This window comes from Pipistrellus kuhlii, unplaced genomic scaffold (genome assembly GCF_014108245.1).
Source record: "Pipistrellus kuhlii isolate mPipKuh1 unplaced genomic scaffold, mPipKuh1.p scaffold_m20_p_2, whole genome shotgun sequence".
NCBI lineage: Eukaryota > Metazoa > Chordata > Mammalia > Chiroptera > Vespertilionidae > Pipistrellus > Pipistrellus kuhlii.
The window spans coordinates 112,977,613-112,989,150 of NW_023425515.1; the positions used below are offsets into that span (position 1 = coordinate 112,977,613).

General features: G+C 46.6%; 1 non-coding gene across 1 annotated transcript; it reads left to right on the forward strand.

The window, feature by feature from the left end:
- The first annotated feature begins 9,407 nt into the window (after nucleotides 1-9,407).
- Nucleotides 9,408-9,608, forward strand: LOC118725079. The gene has a single exon (XR_004989827.1). It is a non-coding gene; the product is annotated as a small nucleolar RNA SNORA74 (small nucleolar RNA).
- The last annotated feature ends 1,930 nt before the right edge of the window (nucleotides 9,609-11,538 follow it).

Genomic DNA, 11,538 nt, shown 5'->3' on the forward strand with positions numbered 1-11,538 from the left:
AGGATCTAGTGCACTCTCCCCCAGGGAGCACGCTGGGCCTTTCCCCTCTTTTCCTCCCCCAAGTGCATCACCTTGACCTTTCTCACTTCTAAGCTCCAAGGGCCCTTCCTTTGCCTCTGTAACTTGTTTCCTATGCCCATTTCTTCTACAAATTACTTCTACCTCTGTGACTTTCTAAATAGTGTGAGTCTTGCCAAAACCAGTTTGGCTCAGTGGATAGAGCGTCCGCCTGTGGACTGAAAGATCCCAGGTTTGATTCCGGTCAAGGGCATGTACCTTGGTTGCAGGCACATCCCCAGTAGGGGGTGTGCAAGAGGCAGCTGATTGATGATTCTCTTTCATCGATGTTTCTAACTCTCTATCCCTTTCTCTTCCTCTCTGTAAAAAATCAATAAAATATATATTTAAAAATGTTTAAATAAATAAAAAAATAAATAGTGTGAGTCTTGGCTCTGAATTCTTTCCTAGCCAGAACTCGGGTACTGAGGTTGTGGTCTGAGCCCACCAGTTGAACACTCCTGGTGATGTTCTTGCTGCCTCCAACAGAACCACCTGAGGTCTTTAGGTAGTGCCCAGTTTGCGAATTACTCAATTTGTACCAATCATTGTTAGTATCTGTGCTTTCTGCGGGTTCGAGATAGTGAGAGGAATCCACAGGGATCAGAGTCTCAAAATGGCTGTGACCTCTGCCAAGAGCTAAAAATCAGTGACCTGGGTAATAGAAAATAGAAAGAGACAAAACCCAAACTGTGTAAAAATCCAAGTGCCTGTTTTTATGGCTTTAAAGAGATAAGCTAAATAACACTGTAAACTTAAACTATTATTACATAAAATACTGATATCACACTAGAGTTGTAATTTGTCAAAGTTCTATTACATCAACTAGAGGTGTTAACAACAACAACAAAAAATAACTGTTCTGTCGTCATTTCATAAGAATATGTTAACACCAAAGAGTAAGAAAACTATAACCTTAGAGTAAAAGGCAGTCCTCTAAGTTGAATAAATTTAACTCTATTAAAACTCACTAAACGGGCCCTCATTTCTCATTTCCCCATCTAGTCTGACAATCTGAATGACACAGACCAGAAAGCTGTGTCATCATGTCTAGGCTGGCATTAGGAAACACTGCATCAAGGACCTGCTCTCAAATTCATGAAAGCCAGAGCTTCTTACCACCGTTTTAGTTTTGATATGTGCAGCCGAAAAATCTCGGGAAAAGAGCACCAGATTTTGAGTCCTTGATTTGCCATTCATTAACTTTGGTTAAGTTACTTACCACCTCTTCCAACTTCAGTCCTTAATGTCAGATGAGAACACCTATCCTGCCTACCTCACAGGACTGACAGGTTCAAATGAAATATGTGAGCAAGTTTATTTTTTTATAAACAACGATGTATGAAACAACTTTAAGTACTACCGTGTTTCCCCGAAAATAAGACATCCTCCAAAAATAAGACCTAGCGCATGGAAAGATAAGGCATCCCCTGAAAATAAGACCTAGCGCAATGTTGGGAGAAAAAAATTAACATAAGACATTGTCTTATTTTGGTGGAAACAGGGTAATATTTACTGAGTATTTTTAAAAAATAATTTTTATTTTTATTTCACAGAGCAGAAGGGAAAGAGAGAAATAGAAATACCAACGATGAGAGAGAATTATTGATCAGTTGCAGGGGGAAGGAGGTTTGGGGGTAAATGGTGATGGACAGAGACTTGACTTGGTGGTGAACACACAATACAGTGTACAGATGATGGGTTGTAGAATTGTGCACCTGAAACCTATATAATTTTGCTAACTGGTAGTAGTTTAAGCTCTACAGCGGAGAAACCAGGACACTGGGGCATCAGTCACCGGCAGGGTCTGCTAGCAGCTGAGGAGGCTCTGACCACCCCGGAGGTGGGGCCGCCAGTACCAGCCTCCCCCCACGTGTCCTTTCTTTGACTCTTCGCTATTCCCCCAGCGCAGGACCACTTTACCTCACTCTTCACTGGCAGCTTCCCCAGCTGGCTTCCCGCACCCCACCCTACCCCACACATGCTCAGGGCAGCACTTCCATCTTTCCACCCCCGCCACGAACCAGCTGGCTCTCCAGCTCCCTATGGCATCTAGTCTCAAGTCCTCTGCCTGGCTACTAAGGCCCCACATAATTGACTTCCCCCTGATTTTATCTAGTCACTGTTTCACTGCTTCACCAACCCACCCTTACTGCAGCACAAAGAAGCCTTCACCTTTCTTTAGCAGACAAAATGTTTGTTCTTAATTCTGTCTGGGATTTTCTACCTGCACTTTCTGCAGGGTAATACAATCCGTAAAATGTATAAATTTGGAGTCAGTCAAAATGTAGGTGTAAATCTCAGTCAAATTCTCTCTCAATTTCTGTGTACACACACACACACACACACACACACACACACATATTATAGATACATTTATTGAATAGCTACAGTATATCAGAAAGAATGGTAGGAATGTCTCGGGAAGTAGTTTCTTCTTCACACGACACCTATGAGATAGCTGTAATGATTTCCCCATTTACATGGGAAAAAACTGAATCACAAAGAAATTAGTCACACCAGTCAGTATAGAAGATGGGATTCAAATCCAAAACTGCCTGGAATTCAGAGACAGTAGTCTTAACTACTTAATAGCAACTGGCTAGTTGGACAAACTTGAGCAAGCTACTTAATGTCCCCAGTCCTTCCTTTTCTCATATACAAACCGGGATGCACTGGTAGACATCTGTTCTGCAGGATTAAAAGATTATGCATGTGAAGGTACTGTCAAAGAATATGGCGTTCAAAAGAGGAGCCATAAGTGCTTCTGTCTCTTTCCTGTCCAATTACATTCCATGCATCTCTCCCACCTGCCTCTTCCTCCTGGGGGAGGGAATGAACTGTGTCAGCCTCTGTGATTTCTTCCTCCTGTGCAGTCCTAGGGCTCTGCACTTTAGTGTTAGATTGTTTACTATGTCATTTAAATTAGCCTTTGCTTCTTCACCTCCAGGCTCTCACAGGCAGTATCCACACGTTACACCTCATTTACATCCCCTGTATTTGGCTAAGTACATCATAAGAATCAGATAAATGCTGACTGGATTAGCGATGTAGCCCCCTGGGTGCAGTCTAAGATAGATCTTACTTTAGAAAAAAATTTCATACTATATTTTAAAATGCTTACAAACAGGTATTAAAGTAAATACAGATTCGTGATGTATCATGTATCCAGCACGAGTAACAATGAATTGAAACTGAGGAACAAACTTTAACTTTCCTACTTTATGTGCTTAGCATGTTTAGGTACCTTGTGCCTGTGATGCACCTCGTTGCTGAAGGCTAACAGACTCTCGGTGTTTAAAAAGGTAGACGTCTTATTGAACTGCTACATTACCAGGGAAATAATGTTGGTACTAGAGAACTTGAATAGTACCCATCCTTAAATATCAATGGCAGCCATTAGGATCTAAGTGCTTCACACGTGTGTCGGTCACTCAGAGCAGATGATTTCCCCCTGAGGGAGTCATAAAGACTATGAAGGTAACTGGAATTTATAGAACTGGCTAACTATTGCGTTAAGCCAATCCTGGGAGCAAGCCAAGATAAGAAGCCAAAAATGATTCCACTGATACAAACTAGAGCCAACACATAATGACAGCTGATGTAAGGTTCCAGTTCATTCTCTCTGAGTTTTAAAATAGCCCTAAGACCTCTGAGCCCCGGCCAGCAGACTCCCCAGGAGGAATAAAGCACCAGGGCCTTAGGTGTGGCCCTCTTCCATCCCGAAAGACTCACCGCAGAACCGGCTGGCCTACTTCCTGTCCATTACTTGCAGGGGTACAAGCCCTACTTTCACTTTTAGCTTTTGGCAGGGACTCTTCTTTAAATGTTCTTAATTTTACCTGTTATCTTTTCACACGTGATCTGAGCCAAAAGTCTGAGAAGCAATCTCTTTTTAATGAAACAAATTGGTCATTCCCATTTATACATTCTCAATGTATAGATTTAAAATGTCAGTGAGAGTCAAAAGGAGACAGTGCCGCGTGGTAAGACATTCTTTGACATGGACATATGGTCATTAGGAGCCAGATGAAGGTGCCAACCACACTGCTCAGCTAAGTAAGGATCAGGCTAAATGGAAAGAGAACTTGAGGGAAGAAAAGTTCAATATAGCTATTCCCACTATTTCCAAAGAATCCTTCAACTTCTAACAACCAGAAATAGACAATATTAAATGCAAATTTCAACTACACTTCAAAAAGTCATATTTTCATTAGAGAAAATGCCAAGCAATTTGATGGTGATGTTGCAGAATGAAAAGACACTAAAATTTTCAGACAGGGGAAAGATTTATGAAGACCCAACGAAAGGAAAAGTGTCTTCCTGTGAAAAAATTCTGCAGACAGCTTAATCAACCCCCCTAAGTAATGTTACAATGCCTCAAGTTTCTCCTTATTCTGCTAAATGTCACGCCTGTGACAGACACTTAAACACCATGCATAGGGATGATGTATCAACACAAAGTCAAGTAATAATATGAAATTCCAGACAGGCAGTCTTCTAGAAGTTTCTAAATCCTATCTAATAAAAGAGTACCATGCAAATTAACCATCACTCTGCTACACCGACAAGCCATGCCCACCAGCTAATCAGGAGCGAATATGCAAATAAACCCAACCAATATGGCTATGGCCACAGAGAGCAGGAGGGAGGCATGGGTTTCCCAGGCAATGGGGGAAGCCAAGCTTTCTGCCTGCCCTGGCTGGCCTAGGCCTCCATTTAAGGCTACAAAGTTTCAATGATAGAAGATACACAAATCCAAACAGAAATGGCAGCATCCATGGATCTGGAAAGAGCAGGAGGCTAGGGTTGCCCCCGTCAATAGAGGAAGCCAAGATTTCAGCACACCCTGGCCCACCCAGGCTCAGCTTAAGGATACAAAGTTTCAATTATACAAGTTACATAAATCCCAACAGACATGGCAGCAGCCACAGAGCAATCAGAAAGCCTGGCTCTCCTCAAGAATATAAAGTTTCAATTGTAGAGGAAAACAAATCCCAGATACCAGGGCTTCCACTTGGTTGCCTGGGGGGCGTGGCCAGTCTGCAAATTGCCACAGGCCCCTCGCCCAGGCTGCCCCATGCCCAAGGAAACCTCCACCCTAATCCAGGACAACCTTTAGGGCAAACCAGCCAGCCCCCACCCCTGCACCAGGCCTCTATCCTATCTAATAAAAGAGTAATATACAGATTGACCATCACTCCAACACACAAGATGGCTGCCTCCATGTGATCAAAAATGGCTTCCTCCATATGGACACAAGATGGTCACTACAAGGTGGCCAGCAGGAGAAGGCAGTTGGGAGGGACCAGGCCTGCAAGGGAGGGAAGTTGGGGGTGATCAAGCCTGGAGGGAAGGGCAGTTAGGGGTGACCAGGCCAGCAGAGAAGGGAAGTTGGGGGCAAACACGCTGGCAGGGGAGCAGTTAGACATCAATCAGGCTGGTAGGGGAGTGATTAAGGGGTGATCAGGCTGGCAGGCAGAAGGGGTTACGGGCAATCAGGAATGCAGGCAGGTGAGAAGTTGGGAGCCAGCAGTCCTGGATTGTGAGAGGGATGTCCAACTGCCTGTTTAGACCTGATCCCAGGTAGTCGGATATCCCTCAAAGGATCCCAGATTGGAGAGGATGCAGGCTGAGCTGAGGGACACCCCCCAGCTATGCATGAATTTTGTGCACCAGGCCTCTAGTATATAGATCACATTCTATGAAATCAGAAAAGAGCCCTTCAGTCCCAAACTCACTGAACACATGTGCTCCTCCTGTGGCCCTCCCTGGACCTGGGTCTTGGAGGTGGGCCTTCACAGGTTACCTTTCAGGTGCTGAGAGGGGCTGGGAGACCCAGCCCGTCCCCTGCTCATGGGTGCTGGCAGAATCTGCTCCTATGGGACCATTCTGTTCCATGTCTCTGCCTAAGCCACTGCCAGCTGCCAGGGGCCTCCAGAAAACCTTGGTCTGTGATCCCTTTCTCTAGCTTCAAATCCAACAATGTATGTTGAATCCCTCCCATGGCATCTCTGACCCACCCTCTGGCCCACTTCCCACTTTTAAGAACACCTGGTTACCGAGGGCCAGAACCTTAGGGTGGGGACACAACTTCAGCACGTTCAGTACAGGGTCTGGGATTTGGTGCTCAATAAATGTCCAATCACTGATTTAAAAACAAAGAAACAGCCAAAACCGGTTTGGCTCAGTGGTAGAGCGTCAGTCTGCAGACTGAAGGGTCCCGGGTTCGATTCTGGTCAGGGGCATGTACATTGGTTGCGGGCACATCCTCAGTAGGCGGTGTGCAAGAGGCAGCTGGTTGATGTTTTTCTCTCATTAACGTTTCTAGCTCTCTATCTCTCTCCCTTCCTCTCTGTAAAAAAATCAATAAAAAATATATTTAAAAACAAAGAAACACCTGGTTAACTTCACCACCTGCCTAACCCAGGACAGTTGCCAGGTTACCTCTGTAACCTGACTTACCATTGTGACCTGTCTTAGTTCTGTGACCTGTTGCCACATGACACCCCACCAGGCTGGGCTGGGGCCACTGCAGGGTGACTCCCCTGCAGGCTCAGGAAGAGCTCCCCAAGATCTTGTCATATTTAAACTCAGACTCCGCTGTTGAGGCAGAGCTGGCCACATGGAGAAAGGGGAAGCCACCACCAAAGGGGCAGCAAGTGCCCCCGGGGCAGGGAGAACCAGGCTGGCTGGGTGCAGGAGAGGACGGGTGAGTAAAGGGCCCTTGTGTGGGGAATGACATGATCAGGTTTATATTTTTTAAAGGTCACTGTGATTTTTGGCATTTGAAATAATATTTGAGAGAGTAGGATCCAGACAGCTGAAGAGGGTGAGATGTGCTTCAGGTACAGAGAGTGGGAACATGACCTGGAGGCAGGAGAGATGAACACTGGAGACCTGAGCACACACCTCTCAGAGGCCGGTGAGTGAAGGACAGGGCAGGGCAACAGAAGACCCTCCATTGAGGGTGCAGGGCAGGGGCGACAGGGGACTCTCTGTGGAAGGTATAGTCAGGGGGTAGGGGACTGTCCAATGGAGGGTACAGGGCAGGGGGGAGGGACCTCCATGGAGGGTACAGGGCAGGGGGACAGGGGACTTTACATGGAGGGTACAGGGCAGGGGAAAAGTGTACCCTCCATGGAGGGGGCAGAGCAGGGAGGATAGGAGAGGAGGGAGAGATAAGATGGGACACTGCCCCCTCCAAGGAGGGTCCCCTTTCCCCCCAAGAAGGTTTCCCTATTCCCCCAGCCCTGCCCCTTCCCATGGTCACCTCTTCTTCCTGCCTTCCCATGGAGGGCCCACAATCTCCCTTGTTCTGACCACTCTATGGCTGGTTCCTTTTCTCCTCAGCCTTGCCCCCTCCATGGAGGGTCTTCTGTTTCCCTCTCAGGTCCCCTCACTGACAGGCATCTGAGGGGCATGTGCTCTGGTCTTTCCGGTCTTCATCTCTCCTGACTCCAGGCCACGTGCTCACTCTCTGTACCTGAAGCACATTCTCACCCTCTTCAACTATCTAAATCCCACCTGGCTCTCAAGGCACATCTCAAATGTCATTTCAAATGTCAAATCATAAAGTGATCTCCACAGGGGATGGGGGTGGGGGAAAGTAGGAGATAGCAAAGGGGGGACAGATGGTGATGGAAGGAGACTTGCCTTGGGGTAGTGAACACACAATACAATCCTACCTAATAAAGGAATAATATGCAAATTAACCATCACTCTGCAACACCCACCAGCCACCTTCATCAGCCAATGAGAGAGAGTATGCAAATAAACCCTAACCAAGATGGATGTGGCCACAGAGAACAGGAGGGAGGCTTGGGTTTCCTGGTAATGGAGGAAGCCAAGCTTTCCACACACTCCTAGTGGGCCCAGGCCTCCACTCAAGGGTATACAGTTTCAATTATAGAAGGTAAATAAATTCCAACAGAAATGGCAGCAGCCATGGAGCTGAAAGGGCAGGAGGCTAGGGTGATGCAGGAAGCCAAGCTTCTGCGGCCCTGGCTGGCTCAGGCCTACATTCCAGGCTACAAAGTTTCAATTGTAGAAGATAAATAAATTCCAGGTACCAGGGCCTCTGCTAGGGTCCCTGGGGAGCGTGGCCAGCCTGCAAATCACCACAGGCCCATCTCCCAGACCACCCCACACCCTAAGAGAATTCCCACCCTGATCCGGGACACCCCTCAGTGCAAACCAGCTGGACTCCACTCATGCACCAGGCCTCTATCCTATCTAATAAAAGATTAATATGCAGATTGACCATCACTCCAACACACAAGATGGCTACCCCCATGTGGTCAAAGATCCTGCCCCCAGATGGACACAAGATGGCCACCACAAGATGGCCAGTAGGGGAGGGCAGTTGATGGCACCAGGCCTGCAAGGGAGGGAAGTTGAGAGGGACCAGTTCTCCAGGGGAGGGCAGTTAGGAGTGACCCGGCCAGCAGAGGAGGGAAGTTAGGGACAAACAGGCTGGCAGGGGAGCAGTTAGACATCAATCAGGCTGGCCTGGAAGTGGTTAGGGAGTGATCAGGCTGGCAGGCAGAAGTGGTTAGGGGCAATCGGGAAGGATGGCAGGCGAGCAGTTGGTAGCCAGCAGTCCTGGATTGTGAGAGGGATGTCCGACTGCCCATTTAGGCCCGATCCCAGTGGGACATCCCTTGAGGGGTCCCAGATTGGAGAGTGTGCAGCCTGGGCTGAGGGACACTCCCCCAATGCATGAATTTCTTGCACCAGGGCTCTAGTATACAGATAATGCATTACATAAATGTATACCTGAAACCTATATAATTTTATTAACTAATGTCAGCCCAATAAATTCAATTAAAAATAGGTGGGGCCTTTTAAAAAAAATAAATATTTTATTGATTTTTTTTATAGAGAGAGGAAGGGGGAGAGATAGAGTTAGAAACATGGATGAGAAAGAATCATCCATCAGCTGCCTTCTGCACACTCCCTTCTGGGGATGTGCCCGCAACCAAGGTACATGTCCTTAACCGGAATCGAACCCAGGACACTTCAGTTCGCAGGCCAATGCTCTATCCACTGAACCAAACCGGTTTCAGAAAAAGGTGGGGGCCTTTGAGGATGATTGGATCATGAGGGTGGAGCTCTCATGATTAGGATTAATAATTTTAAAAGAAACCCCATACTAGACTATTCTGGGGGATCATTTTGCAAGTTCTATATATGTCGATGCTGTAAACTTGAAATATTGAATGCCAACTCTAATTGGGGAAAAAATTAATTATTAAAAATGAAATTTAAAAATAATAAACATAAAATGAAAAATCAGAAAGTGATCTTTAAAACATATAAATCAGATCATGTCTAAAAGTCTGAAGGGCTCCAGCAGTAGTCAGCTGTGCAGACAGAATCATGTCTGTGATGGTGTTACACTGCTGGGAGAGGAATGCTTGTCTTCTTCCTCCAGTCACCTCTGTCAGTGTTCTGACCACAGCTGGCACTGGGGCAAGGCAGAACTGTGCTTCCTGAGAGCAAGCTAAGCATCACTTTGGCTGCTTAGTTCTGGTGTGGGAGCAGACACAGAGAAAACTTATTTTTAAGCCTTAATGGTTCTAATAGCATTTTCAGCCCTCCCAAGGGACAAGTGACTTTTGCCTGCTCTTGCCTGCACACCTGCCAGCCTGGCCCACCCAATTTTGAGGACAGAGGGCTGGTGCAGTGTTGGCCAGGAAGCTAGGGAACATGCATCTGGGTGGCTGTCTGAACAGAACTGCAGTTTCCTTAGGAAGGAAATGGAGGAAAGCATCTGCTAATATCAGGCACGCATGAAGAGACTATACTTTTTATGACACAGTAATAGGATCACAGCTGCTTGACCCTGCCATGCTCTCCCTCCCCAACTACATTCCAGGGGACCCAAGAATCACCCCCCATGACAAGCAGCTTCCTGGCCTCGGAGAACTCACCTACACTCTGCAAAGCCCTTAAGCTCACATGGCTGATCTCAGATTATGGATCCCAGACATCTTAACTACTGGGAAGCAACCTGTAGTGACTTTTAAGTTCCACTCTTACAGTTGAATTACTTGAGTACTTACTGAGAACCTGCCTCATGCAATCTGAATACCTGCAGAGGCTCTTTCAGTGACTGAGCCTAACAGGCAGCCAGCAGGTGGAGGCAGATCTTGGGGTGCCTTGGGAGCTTTGTTGAACGGCCCCTAGGCCCAGTGCTAAGAAAAGCCAGCCTTGGTTTGGACCTTCTTGTGCTCCTTCAGGCCTGGCAGAGGTAGCCACACACTGTGAATTGCTTTGTAGCTCCAAAGAGGTTGCCCAGGGCCAGTCACAGGAAGCATCTGAAATTGGCTGGCACCAGAGTCCCTCCCAGAAGGTCCCAGTGGCCAGATTCAGTTGACATCAGAGCAGGACCCAGTTATCTTTACAAGTAGCATAACCCACATGATGTTATTAACCAATAGATTCAATTTAAATCACAGGAAGTATATTGTGATAGAAGCTATAACGTGGATGGACCTTAATAAGACATTCAGTGCAAAAGCCACTGAAAAGAAGACAACTACTGTGAGATTCCACTCACATGAGGTCCCTAGCCCCATCGGAGTCAGAGATGGAAGGGAAGATGAAGGTACCAGTGGGGGTGGGGGTGGGGGAAATGGGGTTGGAATGCAGAGTTGTTTACTGGGGACAGAGTTCTGGTTGGAGAAGATGGGAAAAGTGATGGAGATGATGGTGGTGTGGGTCACACAACTGCACTGTGCACTGAAAAACAATGGAAATGGTGAATTTCACTGTGATAAAACTATCCCGAAAAAGAGAAAGGAAAGAAAGCCAGGTCTTCAAACAGAACCATGGACGCAGGTGCTCAGGCCACCTGAAGCCCCGCTCCCAGCAGTCATCTGGACACACAGTGATGAGAAGAGCCTGTGGTGTGAGGTCCATTGAGAGACTCTGGGTAAGCCTTGGTACTCCTGGCTACCCCATCAGCCTATTAAGAAAAGCAGAGCAGTTGTATGGGGGTCAACATCGTGTGCAGACAGGTGCACCAAAGTGGGGAATGCATTTTGTGAAGCCACTGTGGAAATCAATAAGGAGTTACCTCAAAAATTAGAAATGACACTTCCATGTAACCCAGAGATTGCACTTCTGGAAATATATGCCAAAAAAATCAGAGGCATTGATTGGAATGAATATATGCACTGCTGTGATCATTACAGTGTTATTTGCAATACCAAGATCTGGAAGCAGCCCACGTGCCCATCAGCGGGTGAGTAAATAAAAATGCTTTGGTACACTGAGATCATGGAATACTGCTTGGTTGTGAAAAGGAAGGGAATCTTACTATTTGTGACAGCGTGGATGGACCTGGAGAGCCTTCTGGTAAGTGAAATAACGTAGATGGACCTTGACATGTTTAGTGCAATAGCAAGTCAAAAGAAGACAACTACTGTGTGATTCCACTCAAATGAGGTTCTTAGCACCATCAGAGTCAGAGAT